This window comes from Hemitrygon akajei, chromosome 24 (assembly GCF_048418815.1).
Source record: "Hemitrygon akajei chromosome 24, sHemAka1.3, whole genome shotgun sequence".
NCBI lineage: Eukaryota > Metazoa > Chordata > Chondrichthyes > Myliobatiformes > Dasyatidae > Hemitrygon > Hemitrygon akajei.
The window spans coordinates 24,286,888-24,300,467 of record NC_133147.1 but is presented as its reverse complement, the minus strand read 5'-3'; the positions used below and the strand labels follow the sequence as shown (position 1 = coordinate 24,300,467).

General features: G+C 50.8%; 1 protein-coding gene across 5 annotated transcripts in view; it reads right to left on the bottom strand.

The window, feature by feature from the left end:
- LOC140715967 (coiled-coil domain-containing protein 120-like) overlaps nucleotides 1-5,710 on the bottom strand; it is a 53,681-nt gene extending 47,971 nt beyond the window's left edge. For 3 of the 5 annotated variants that reach the window (XM_073028584.1, XM_073028585.1, XM_073028582.1), the window contains exon 1: nucleotides 5,089-5,710. The gene's annotated coding sequence lies outside the window, so the exon portion shown is untranslated. The remainder of the gene's footprint in view (nucleotides 1-5,088) is intronic. The other 2 variants (XM_073028586.1, XM_073028583.1) reach the window with 2 other exon arrangements.
- Between the last annotated feature and the right edge of the window lie 7,870 nt (nucleotides 5,711-13,580).

Here is a 13,580-nt window from a genome sequence, read left to right as displayed (position 1 = left end):
GCTGGCCTGCTGCATTCCACCAGCATTTTGTGTGTGTTACTCTATCTACACCTCCCATAATTTTCTAAACCTCTGTACAGTCTCTTCTCAGCCTCTGAAGCTCCAGAGAAAACAATCCAAGTTAGTCCAACCTCTCCTTTTAGCTCATAGCCTCTAATTCAGTCTGCATCTTGATGAATTTCTTCAAAGCTCTCCAAAGCCCCCACACCCTTGGAATATAAAGCAACCAGCATAAAGACTCGCCACCAAGAACATTCTCTCCTCCCCAGCAGGCAGAAACATTATTGCACAGTACATTGTTACCGTTTTCCCTGGGGTGGCATAGTAGCGTAGTGTTTAGCATGAGGCTTTACAGTACCAGAGATCAGGGTTCAATACTTGCCACTGTCAGTCAATGTAAGACCAAGGAACTGATTGTGGACTTCACAAAGGGCAAGACAAGGAAACACAAACCAGTCCTCATCGAGGGATCAGAAGTGGAAAGAGTGAGCAATTTCAAGTTCCTGGATGTCAATTTCTCTGAGGATCGATCCCGGGTCCAACAGATCGATGCAGTTACACAGAAGGCATGACAGTGGTTGCATTTGATTAAAAGTTTGAGGAGGTCTGGTATGTCACCAAAGATGCTCGCGAATTTCTACAGGATCAAAATAAGCTGCAGAAAGTTGTGAACTCAGTCAGCTCCACCATGGGCACCAGCATCCAGGACATTCTTCAAGGGACGATGCCTCAGAAAGACGACATCCATCATTAAAGACCCCCCATCACCCAGGACATGCCCTCTTATCATTGCTACCATTAGCAAGGAGGTACAGATGCCTGAAGACGCACACTCAACGATTCAGGAACAGCTTCTTCCCCTCTGCCATCCAATTTTTGAATGGACGTTGAACCCATGAACACTACCTCACTACCTTTTTCTTCCTCTTTTTGGATACTTATTTAACTTTTTAAAATACAGGAATAATTCTTACTGTAATTCACAGTTTTTATGTATCGCAATGTACTGCAGCCACATAACAACAAATTTCAGAACATATGCCAGTGATACCAAACCTGGTTCTCATTCTGCCCGTGAGGAGCTTGTACATTCTCCCCTTGACCATGTGGGGTTTCCCCAGGTGCTCTGGTTTCCTCCCACGGTGCAAAGGGTACTGGTTGGTAGGTTAATTGGCCATCGTATATTGTCCCATAATTAGGCTAGAGTTGAATCAGGGCTGGAAGGGTCTGTTAAACACTGTATCTCAATCAATAAATTCCTCAATGTACTGTGTGTAAAGGGGGTTTCTTCTTTTTTCTTTGTTACTGTGTATGTAATCAAAATGGCTTCTTTGTTTTGTTAAAAGCAGGAATGCTTCTTTGTCGCGAGAGAGTGCTGGAAGCTTGTTTGGGTTAAAATTTACTGATAACGAGAATTGTACTCCTTTGTAAACCAATTGGGATTAATGTTGTTCTTTCTTCTGAGTCTGTAAGCTATTGTTGGCAGGCTTTTGGGGAGATCGGCGCGAGGGGTCGAGAGAGGGAGGACGCGATGCTGTAAGCTGGGTGAGGAACGGACCCCAAGCGGGGGTCCAAGGCCAGGACGTACTCCGAGGAGAGGAGATGAAGCTAGATGTGCTTGGTTGACCACTTCGGGTGGTCCTAAGCTGCGAGTCGAGGAGTTCGGAGGGGATCGAATGGTGGCCAGAAGACTTCAGTAATTGAGCTCCAACGGTTGTGCACGAAGTGGTTTGGACTTTGATAAGTTTGGCGCCTTTTCTTTATTGTTTTTCCTTATACTGTATCATTATTAATCACTTAGTTATAGTAACCTTTATAAATTGTACCCATTTAATCGCATATGGTGTACTGTCTGTTTTTGGGCGAGGCGGGGACATCACACAGCATCCACACCAGCTGATTACCCAGTTTGGCGGGGCCAAAGGCTGCTCCCCCTAGACGAGAACGAGCTGAGCGAGCCTGAGGCGACCCAGGGGGTTACATGTGTAATGGAGCAAATTAGGCCATTCAGCCCATTCAATCATGACTGATTTACTATCCCTCTCAACCACATTCTCCCTGTAACTTTTCACGCCCTTACTAATCAAGAACCTATCAATATCCACTTTAAATGCACCCAATGACATGGCCTCTATGGCAATAAATTCAACGTCCTCTGGCTAAAGAAATTCCTCCTCATCTCTGTTCTAAAGGGACGCCCTTCTATTCCGAAACTGTGCCCTCTGGTCCTAGACTCTCCCACTATCGGAAACATCCTCTCCACATTTCGGCAAGCATGCAATACACCTTCACTTCCCTTTTTCCTGCCACAATCCCGTTAACTCCCCGCAAGATTCTCTCCCTCTCTGCTCACACACACAGGCGGAGGTGGAGAAGATTCACCTTTTGACCCCATACGTTCGTTGGGACATGTGGAGGGAACCGGAGCAACCAAGCAAAAGGGAAAAGAATTATCCCTCAACAAAATCAGGAACCCACCGCCCCAGTGGCCAAGAGGGAAGCTGGTTTTCCTGGGAACGTCAGCCTGTGCTCGTTGGAGGAGGAGGAGGCTCGGACAGATCCCGAACTGGGAGCAGGGGCGGGGGCGGCCCCAAGCGCGGAAAGAATACCAGGAATCCATGGGCTGTTTGCCAGAGTTTAGCTGGAACGTCCCAGCCAGAACTTCCCAACACCTGCACAGGATAGAGAGCAGGAAGGGGATGTGCGTTTGACCCACGGCCGTTGCTAGGCGACCGGTTATGGGCCCTGGGAAAACCGGCCTCCCATCCCACAACATGGATCAGTGACAATCCACAGATCCAACCCCCGCCTCACAGTATAACATGTTTGGGGAGAAAGTGGTGCCTGTCACTGGTGAGTGTGGGGACATGGGGCATTGGGGAAGAGGGGTCACTGAGGGACAGTGTGAGGGAGCTGGATTAACGTCAGTGGGGATACAGTCAGTGACACAGGGTGTGGGGGTGAGGGGTCACTGAGGGACAGAGTGAGGGAGCTGGATTAACGTCAGTGGGGATACAGTCAGAGACACAGGGTGTGGGGGTGAGGGGTCACTGAGGGACAGTGTGAGGGAGCTGGATTAACGTCAGTGGAGATACAGTCAGTGACACAGGGTGTGGGGGTGAGGGGTCACTGAGGGACAGTGTGAGGGAGCTGGATTAACGTCAGTGGAGATACAGTCAGTGACACAGGGTGTGGGGGTGAGGGGTCACTGAGGGACAGTGTGAGGGAGCTGGATTAACGTCAGTGGAGATACAGTCAGTGACACAGGGTGTGGGGGTGAGGGGTCACTGAGGGACAGTGTGAGGGAGCTGGATTAACGTCAGTGGGGATACAGTCAGTGACACAGGGCACTGGGGTTGAGGGGTCACTGAGGGACGGTGTGAGGGAGCTGGATTAACGTCAGTGGGGATACAGTCAGTGACACAGGGTGTGGGGGTGAGGGGTCACTGAGGGACAGTGTGAGGGAGCTGGATTAACGTCAGTGGGGATACAGTCAGTGACACAGGGCACTGGGGTTGAGGGGTCACTGAGGGACGGTGTGAGGGAGCTGGATTAACGTCAGTGGGGATACAGTCAGTGACACAGGGTGTGGGGGTGAGGGGTCACTGAGGGACAGTGTGAGGGAGCTGGATTAACGTCAGTGGAGATACAGTCAGTGACACAGGGTGTGGGGGTGAGGGGTCACTGAGGGACAGTGTGAGGGAGCTGGATTAACGTCAGTGGAGATACAGTCAGTGACACAGGGTGTGGGGGTGAGGGGTCACTGAGGGACAGTGTGAGGGAGCTGGATTAACGTCAGTGGAGATACAGTCAGTGACACAGGGTGTGGGGGTGAGGGGTCACTGAGGGACAGTGTGAGGGAGCTGGATTAACGTCAGTGGGGATACAGTCAGTGACACAGGGCACTGGGGTTGAGGGGTCACTGAGGGACGGTGTGAGGGAGCTGGATTAACGTCAGTGGGGATACAGTCAGTGACACAGGGTGTGGGGGTGAGGGGTCACTGAGGGACAGTGTGAGGGAGCTGGATTAACGTCAGTGGGGATACAGTCAGTGACACAGGGCACTGGGGTTGAGGGGTCACTGAGGGACGGTGTGAGGGAGCTGGATTAACGTCAGTGGGGATACAGTCAGTGACACGGTGTGGGGGAGAGGTGTCACTGAGGGACAGTGTGAGGGAGCTGGATTAACGTCAGTGGAGATACAGTCAGTGACACAGGGCACTGGGGTTGAGGGGTCACTGAGGGACAGTGTGAGGGAGCTGGATTAACGTTAGTGGGGATACAGTCAGTGACGCAGGGTCCGGGGGTTGAGGGGTCACTGAGGGACAATGTGAGGGAGCTGGATGAACGTCAGTGGGGATATAGTCAGTGACACAGTGTGGGGGAGAGGGGTCACCGAGGGACGGTGTGAGGGAGCTGGATTAACTTCAGTGGGGATACAGTCAGTGACACAGGGTGTGGGGGTGAGGGGTCACTGAGGGACAGTGTGAGGGAGCTGGATTAACTTCAGTGGGGATACAGTCAGTGACACAGGGTGTGGGGAAGAAGGGTCACTGAGGGACGGTGTGAGGGAGCTGGATGAACGTCAGTGGGGATATAGTCAGTGACACAGAGGAGAGGTGTCACTGAGGGACGGTGTGAGGGAGCCGGATGAACGTCAGTGGGGATACAGTCAGTGACACAGGGGAAAGGGGTCACCGAGGGACGGTGTGAGGGAGCCGGATGAGCGTCAGTGGGGATACAGTCTTCCTTCCACCCGGCACACACTCGTTCCGTTTCTCTCCCGTTTTCGCTTACTCTCCACCATACACTCTCCCATTCCCCTGCTCATCTTCTCTTTCACACTCTTCCTCCTTCTACCAAACACACTTTCTCTCTGTCTCTTTCACACTCGCTCCATCCCTGCATTCCTCCCTCTTTCACATTACAACCTACCCCACTCCCCGATCTCTCTGTCCCTCCCTCCCAAACTCTCTCCCCTCTCCCTCCATCACACCCTCTTCCTCCCTCTCTCTCCCTTCCCCCCCTCGGTTCATCCCGGGCCGCTCTGAACCATGCCCCGCTCCCCGTTCCCTTTCCCAGCCTCACCTCTCCGCGGTGCTCGAACTAAAGCGGCTCCGATCGGCTCGGCTCCGGGACTGTAGGCGGGCAGGTGTCGGGGGTGGAGGGAGGATCCAGTCCCGTCCCGCGGGCCGGCGCCGGGGAGGAGTCCAACCTGTCCCGGACAGGGAGGGAGCGACTCCAGCAAACCCACCCCGTCCGCCGAGTCCCCTTCACCTTTCCTCCCCCTCCCCCCTCACTCTGTCCTGTTTCCCTCCCCCTTCCTTATCTCCTTCCCTCTCTCCGCTTCCCAAACTCTTCCCCCCGTCTCTCCTTCCTTCCCTTTCTCTCCCCGCTCCACAAACTCTCCCCGTCTCTCTTCTTCCCTCTTTCACTCACTCCTTCCCCTCGTTGTCTCTTTCCCTCTCTCCGCTTCCCAAACTATTTCTTCCCCACCCCGTCTCTTTCTTTCTCCTTCCCTCTCTCTCACCTCCACCTCTGAACTCAGCCCCCAACTCTGTGGGGTCAGCAGCGCAGAGCGACCTGTTCCGGCCACCACTCCCCGCCCCGTCCCTCCAGCCGGTAGCGCCGAGACTTCCTGGAGCTGTGGCCTGGATTCCGAGCATTCCTCATCGGGCAGGTTAAAGGTGGAGCCCGGCCCCGCGGCGGCCTGGGGGAGGGGGAAGAGCAGTAAGAGATGGGGGAGGGGAGGGGAGGGGAGGGAGGCAGGAACGGAGGGGAGGCGGGGAGGTTGAAGGGAGAGGAGGGGGTAAGGTGATGGGGAGGGGAGCGGGAGGGGGAGGGTGAAGGGATGGAGAGGGAGAAAAGAAGGGAGGGGTGTGAGGGGAGTTTGATAGGTAGGAGGGAGGAGAGGGTAAGGAAGTGGGAGGAGAGGAGAAAGAAAGGGGAAAGTGAGAGGGAGTGCAAAGGGAAGGGGAAGGAGGGTGATGAGGGATGGGAGGTGGGTGTGAGGAGAGAGTGGGGTGGAGGGAGAGAGCTGAGAGGAAGTGGGGAGGGAGGGGGAAGGGAGAGAAAAAGAAGGGGAGGGAGGGGATGTGCTTACTGCAGACATTCTAAGGTTATTGTCGAAGGGGGTAAGGGCTTCATGGAGAAAGCAGGAGAATGGGGGTTGAGGAAAATAATCAGCATGATAGTATGTAGAGTGTAGATCTGATGGGCTGAATGGCCTAATTCTGCTCCTGTATCTTATGGTCTTCAGTGACAAGAGGTCCAACCTGGACATCAGGGCCTGGAAATAACCTGACCCAGGCCTAGGAGTTAGGCTTCATGGCTTGATCACCTCTCAAGCTCTGCCTTAAATACACGCAGTGACGAAGCCTCCACAACTGCCCATAGCAACAAATTCCACAGATTCACTAACCTCTGGCTAAAGAAATTCCTCGTCTTCGTTCTAAAGGGATATGCTTTTATTCTGAGGCAGTGCCCTCTGGTCCCCGCTATAGGAAACATCCTCTCCGTGTGCACTCTATCCAGGCCCTTCAGTATCTGGGACATTTCAATGAGATCCCTACTCCAATCCTTCTGAACTCCATCGAGTACAGGCCCAGAGATGTCAAATGCTCCCCATATGTTAAGCCTTTAATTTTCGGCCTGGGTAATCATAAACCTTCTCTGGAACCTCTCCAAGACTAGCAGGCCTATCCTTGGATACAGGGCCCAGAATTGTCCATGATGTTCCAAGCGTGCTCTGGCCAGTGCTGTATAGGTGAGACCCCTCCACCCCCCCAACACCGCCCGCCGTCCCTTTAAGCAGACCTACCCTCTCCGGGGAAGCCAGGCTGAGTTTTGGCCTGTAATCGGCAGAGGCAGAGCCTTCCCAATAAGGGCAAGGAATGTGACCTTGGGCCACGCTAATCTCCTTCCACTCTCAGCCTGTCCCTGCTCTCTCTCCGCGTGCGCGCACACACACACACACACAAACACTCGCGTTTGCGACAATCCTTTCCGCGTGAGGTGAGTCTCGGGTGGGGTGGAGAAGCTGGTTTGCAGACCTTCCCTCCCCCAGCCATCCTTGTTTCCACATGGGACACCCTACCACCCTCCTCCCCCACCACCACCACCACTGGCCAACCCCCTTCTCTCCTCCCGGCACCCCTGAACAACTAACTGAAACGTGTACAGTACAGGAACAAGGCCATTCGGCCCACACTGCCTGTGCTGAATAGGACGCCAAATTCTTCAGCGCCTCAGCGAGGCCCGAAGGAGTTGCTTCAGAGATCACTTCGATATCAACATTACTTCTAAAAACTGGGAAGCTAGTTGCACAGCTTCTACCCTGATGTTTCACCAGTTTGTAGTAGATGTAAATCTGAGAACAGTACCTTGTCACATTCATTCTGGTCATGTTGTAAGCTCTATGCATACTGGAGAAGTATTTTTCACTGTTTCTCTGAGGCTTTCGGGAAGCGGTGGGAACCAGACCTGCTCATAGCCATCCTTGGAGCAACAAGCTCCCTATCTTCAGCCAATAAGTATGAAAAAGTGGCTGTATTGTTTGGAATGGTGATTGCTAAGAAGTTAATCCTGCAAATGTGGAAAATGGACTCTGTGCCTACGTACGATCTGTGGCTGAGAGAACTGGCAAATACCTTACACTTGGAGAGACCGAGACTACGTAATGAGGACAGGGGACATCTTTGAAAGGATATTGGGCCCTGTATTGGACTTTCTTACGGGGTGAGGACTGAGGTTTTCGGTGCAGTGCCCCTCTGCTGTGTAGGTTCACTTTTGCCTTTATATTATTCTCCCTTTTGCTGCTCAATATTTAATTTGATTTTGTTATGGTCGTGGTTTTTCTGGACGCGCTGTATTTTTTTGTCGTTTGTAGAGGAAAAAAAAGAATAAAAAATATATTGAAAAGAAAACTGGGAAGGTGGTGAACGCAGTAGATACTGGGTATTTCTGCAGATCTGGAAATCTGCGCGACACGAGAGCGTCCTCCGCTGTGCCGCAGAGAACAGGCGGCGTCTGCGACGGGAGGTACCAGAGGACCGTAGGACCCGACCACGAGCCGCGGCCACCACAGCACTGTGTGAAGATCTTAGGCACGTACTGTTTATAAAGCCAGGGTGCCCAAGACCCGTACGGCACTGTGTTTGTCAACGTGGAGCAGACAGCCAGTTTCCAACTCTGGCAGGAGCAAAGGATGTTGGGAATGGTGAGGGTGACGAGCCGTGGGAGAGGTGTGGGACAGGTGGAAGGGAGTGACGGGGCAGAGGGTGGACTGGGTGCAGCCCTGAGACGCCGGGCAAGGTCATTTGATTCCAAACTATTGGTTTATTGATCATTACAGCGTCTCTCTCTGGTGCTTCCTGCTCCCTCCCCTCTCCCTTCCCCTTTTCCCAACCATGATTCCCAGCTTCCTGCCCCCTTCACACTCTTCAGAAGACCGTAAGACACAGGAGCAGAAACTGGACATTCGGCCCATCGAGTCTGCTCTGCCATTTCATCATGGCTGATCTATTTCCCTCTCAGCCCCAGTCTCCTGCCTTCTCCCTGTAACCCTTCAAGCCCTGGCTAATTAAGAATCAATCAACATCTGCCTTAAATATGCATAAAGACTTGGCTTCCACAGCCACCTATAGCAGCAAATGTCATAGATTCACCACTCTCTGGCTAAAGAAGTTTCTCCTCATCTCCACTCTAAAAGGACACCCCTCTATTCTGAGGCTGTGCTCTCTGGTCCTAGATTCTCCCACCACAGAAAATATCCCCTCTTTCAAGGCATTTCAATGTTTAAAGGGTTTCAATTAGGTTCTGACTTCCAGTGAGTTCAGGCCCAGAGCCATCAAATGCTCCTCACATGATAAGCTTTCCAATCCCAGAATCACTTTCGTGAGCCTCCTCTGAACCCTCTCCAATGTCAGCACATACTTTCTTAGATAAGGGGCCAGAACTGTTCACAATACTCCAAGTGAGGCATCACCAGTGCCTTATAAAGCCTCAGTATTACATCCTTGTTTTTATATTCTAGTTCTCTCAAAACGAATGTTAACATGGCATTTGCCTTCCTCACCACCGACTCAACCTGCAAATTAACCTTCAGGGAATCCTGCACACGGACTCCCAAATCCTTTTGAACTTCAGTTTCTTGAATTTTTTTCTTCATTTAGGAAATAGTCTACACTTTAATTTCTTGTACCAAAGTTCATTGCCATGCACTTCACTCATGACCCGCATTAGGTTTATCATCACTCGCATGTGTCATTAAATTTGTTTTTTATATGGCAACAGTACAGTGCAATACATAAAACTACTACAATGCTGTGCAAAAGTCTTAGGCACCCTAGATATGTTTATGTGCCTAAGACTTTTGCACAGTACTGCACGCATGCTCCTCCACACTGCACCAGGATCTCAGGATCCCAAATTGGGCTCCACATCCACCTGAGGACTAATCAATAGACGACCTCTTGGGAGAACATCATACTCAACTCGAGAGATCTCCTGCTTAAACACCTCCCTCCACCACCACCTCTTGCAGTGAATTCCAGGAACCCACCAACTCAATAGACAATAGGTGGAGGAGTAGGCCATTCGGCCCTTCAAGCCAGCACTGCCATTCAATGTGATCATGGCTGATCATCCACCATCAGCACCCTGTTCCTGCCTTCTCCCCAGATCCCTCGACTCCGCTATCTTTAAGAGCTCTATCTAACTCTTTCTTGAAAGCATCCAGAGAATTGGCCTCCACTGCCTTCTGAGGCAGAGCATTCCATAGATCCACAACTCTCTGGGTGAAAAAGTTTTTCCTCAACTCCGTTCTACCCCTTACTCTTAAACTGTGGCCTCTGGTTCTGGTTTCCCCCAACATTGGGACCATGTTTCCTCAACAGACAACCTCTTGGGAGAACATCATACTCAACTCGTGAGATCTCTCTATTCCTGCTTAAACACCTCCCTCCACCACCATCCCTGGCAGTGAATTCGAGGAACCCATCACTCTCTGTGTAAAAATCTTGCCCTACACATCTTTAAACTTTTCCCCTTTAGTTTAAACTTTAAACTTTTAGACTTTGACTATGCATCTCATAATCTTATAAAATTCTTATCAGCTCTCCCCTCAGTCTCCATCACTGCAGAGAAGACAACCCAAGTTTGTCCAACCTCTCCCTGTAGCTCACATCCTCTAACCCAGGCAGCATCCTGGTGAATCTCCGAAGCCCCCACATGCTCCCTGCAGCAGGGTGAGCTGATCTGCAAACAGTACACCAAGTGTGACCTCAGCAATGAATCACCGGCACCAGCCTATCTGCCCTCAAGGATATATAGAGAGAAAGGTACAGGAAGAAGTGCCAGCAATATCATTAAGGATCCCACCCACCCAGCTCACGGACTGTCCGTCCCACTCCCATCAGGGAAGACACTGTGTAACATCCACGCCTGGACCACCAGACTCAGTTGCTTCTCCCAAGGCTGATTAACACCTCCATCCATTAACCCACCCCACCACCACTACATCACCTAGGGTAACTTTAGGGAGTATGTCCCCTGTAGTAGAGGAGTTGGGACCAGAAGACGCAGTGTCAGAACAGAGGGATGTTTATTTAGAAAGGAGATGGGGAGGAACTTCTTTAACCAGAGGGTGGTGAATCTATGGCATTCACTGCCGCGGACGGCTGCGGAGGCCAAGTCATTGGGTATTTAAAGTGGAGGTTGATAGGTTCTTGACCAGTCAGGACAGCCAAGGTTACAGGGAGAAGAGTGGAGAAGAGGGTTGACGGGGATAATAGCTGGGGGCTTTCCGGAGTTTGGGGGTTCAGTTCCGGCGCTGTCTGTTCAGAGTTGGTATGTTCTCCCTGTGAACCAAGTGGGTTTCCTCTGGCGCTCCAGTTTCCTCCCACAATCCAAAGGTGTTAGTACCGGTTGTCAATTGTCCTCTGACCACATGTCCTACCAGTCTGTTGCCACCAGTACAATCTTCTATGCGGTGGTGTGCTGGGGTAATGGCATCATCACGGGTGATGCCAACAGGCCCAATAAACTGATTAGAAAGGCTGGCTGTGTTATAGGAGTCAACCTGGACACACTGGAGGCTGTGGTAGAACAAAGGACCGTACAGAACACCCTGGCAATTCTGAACAATGCTTCTCACCCTCTGCATGCCACCTTGGCTGAACAGAGGATCACCTTTAGTAACAACTGCGCTGCACATGAGGTCATTCTTACCCTCGGCCATTAGGTTCTATAATGAATCAACCTATGGAGGGGAAGTGATGACCCCTTCCTGTTAGTAACTTATTTTTTTATTCTTTCTATTTCTTTTCTAATATTTATATCGGCGGACTTGTAATGCTGCTGTGACACTGTAATTGCCTTTGGGGTCAATAAAGTACCTATCTGTCTGTTAGGTTAGGATTTAATAGGTGGGTTGCTGGACACTGTGGCTCATTAGGCCAGAAAGGCCTGTTCCACTCTGAATAAATAAATAATAAATCAGCTGTGATGGAATGGCAGACTCAACTCAATGGGCCGAATGGCCTAATTCTGCTCCTATGTTTTATAGTCTTTGCATACAGACAATGTACGTCATATAACTCTTTGAAATTCATAGGTCCTTGAAAGGGGTTGCCCAGGGCCCCTTCTTAAGGTGGTTAAGAAGGCTGATGGAATGCTTGCTTTTATTAGTCGAGGCACTGAGTTTAAAAGAGGTTATGTTGTAAAACTCTGCTTCAGCCAGTACTGCACACAGTTCTGGTTCCCCCACTCTAGGATGGATGCTGAGGCTTTGGAGAGGCTGCAGAAGAAATTTACCCGGTTTAGAGGGCATCTGCTATCACGAGAGGCTGGATAAACTTGGGCCGTTTTCTCTGGAGCGCCGGAGGCTGAGGGGTGATCTGATGGAGTGTTACAAGATCATGAGAGGCATAGAATGGACAGAATCTGTTTCCCAGGGTTGAGATGTCTAATACCAAAGGGCCTGCATTGAAGGTAAGAGGGGGTAGGTTCAAAGGGGGATGTGAGGGGTAAAGTCTATCCCTCACTGACTTCTAATTCTCAGGACCCTGACTGGTGAGGGCCAACCCTTCTCTATCACCCTATCTACTTCCAGAAAACAATGGGGTTGGACCCCCAAGATCTCACTATTAAAGGCCCTATCAGTGACTACATACAGTTAGTGGCCACCCTATTAGCTATCTCATAGACCTGTGTGTATGTTCATGGTCTTCTGCTGCTGTGGCCCATCAAGGTTCAACGTGTTGTGCATTTACAGATGCTCTTCTGCACACCACTGTTGTAACATATGGCTACTTGAGTTCCTGTCAACTGAACCAGTCTGTCCATTCTCCTCTGACCTCTCTCACTAACAAGGCATTTCCATGCACAGAACTGCCGCTCACTGGATGTTTTTTTTTGTATTTTTGCACCATTTTCTGTAAACTCTAGAGACTGCTGTGCATGAAAATCCCAGGAGATCGGCAGAATCAGAAATACGCAAACCACCCCATCTGGCACCAACAATTGTTCTCTAGTCAAAGTCACATTCCTTCTCCATTCTGATGTTTGGTCTGAACAACAACTGAACCTCTTGACCATGTCGGCATGCTTTTATGCATTGAGATACAGCCACGCGATTGGCCGATTAGACATTTGCATTAACGAGCAGGTGCACCGAATAAAGGGGCCACTGAGTGTAAAAATTCCCTTTACATTTGAACCCAGACAGACAAGTCACTGTGGGTCCTATGTTTCTGCATGTCCCTCCCATGGTGGACCTTGTCAAAAGCCTTACTGAAATCCGTGTAGGTAGGTGGGGTGGGAGACACACATCCAGGACTTGAGGATGCTCATACGACTGTCCACCAGCTGCTCCCATGGATTCATGTTACCCTGATCGTGGGGCTAATCAGGCGCTACACCTTGCCCAAGGGCGACCTGCAGGCTAGCGGAGGGAAGGAGTGCCTTATACCTCCTTTGGTAGAGATGTAGCTCCACCCCATCACCCTATGTACGTGTGTCAAATGAAAGCTAATCTTTAAATCTTTTGTTTGCACGCCCTCCCTGTCTGTCCCTGGCCTCCTCCAGTGCATGATCAACAGAAACTAGAGGGACAGAAGCAGTGCACTCATAAGACTGGAGGAACTCAGCGTCATCCATGGAAATTAATAGACAGTCGATGTTTTGGGCTGAGACCCTTCTTCAGGACTGCGAAGGAAGATGCCAGGATAAAATGGTGGGGAAGGGGAAAGAGGATTAGCTGGACACTGATAGGTGAAGGCAGCTGGGTGGGAAAGGGCTGGAGAGGAAGGAATCTGATCGGAGAGGACAGTGGACCATGGGAGAAAGGAAAGATATAAGGGAAGAACAGCTTCCGGTAGAAGTGGCAGAGGCAGGTTCGGTATTGTCATTTAAAGTCAAATTGGACAGGTATATGGACAGGAAAGGAATGGAGGGTTATGGGCTGAGTGCGGGTCAGTGGGATTAGGTGAGAGTAAGCATTCGGCACGGACTAGAAGGGCCGAGATGGCCTGTTTCTGTGCTGTGATTGTTATATGGTTATATTCCATTTGGGTACATCC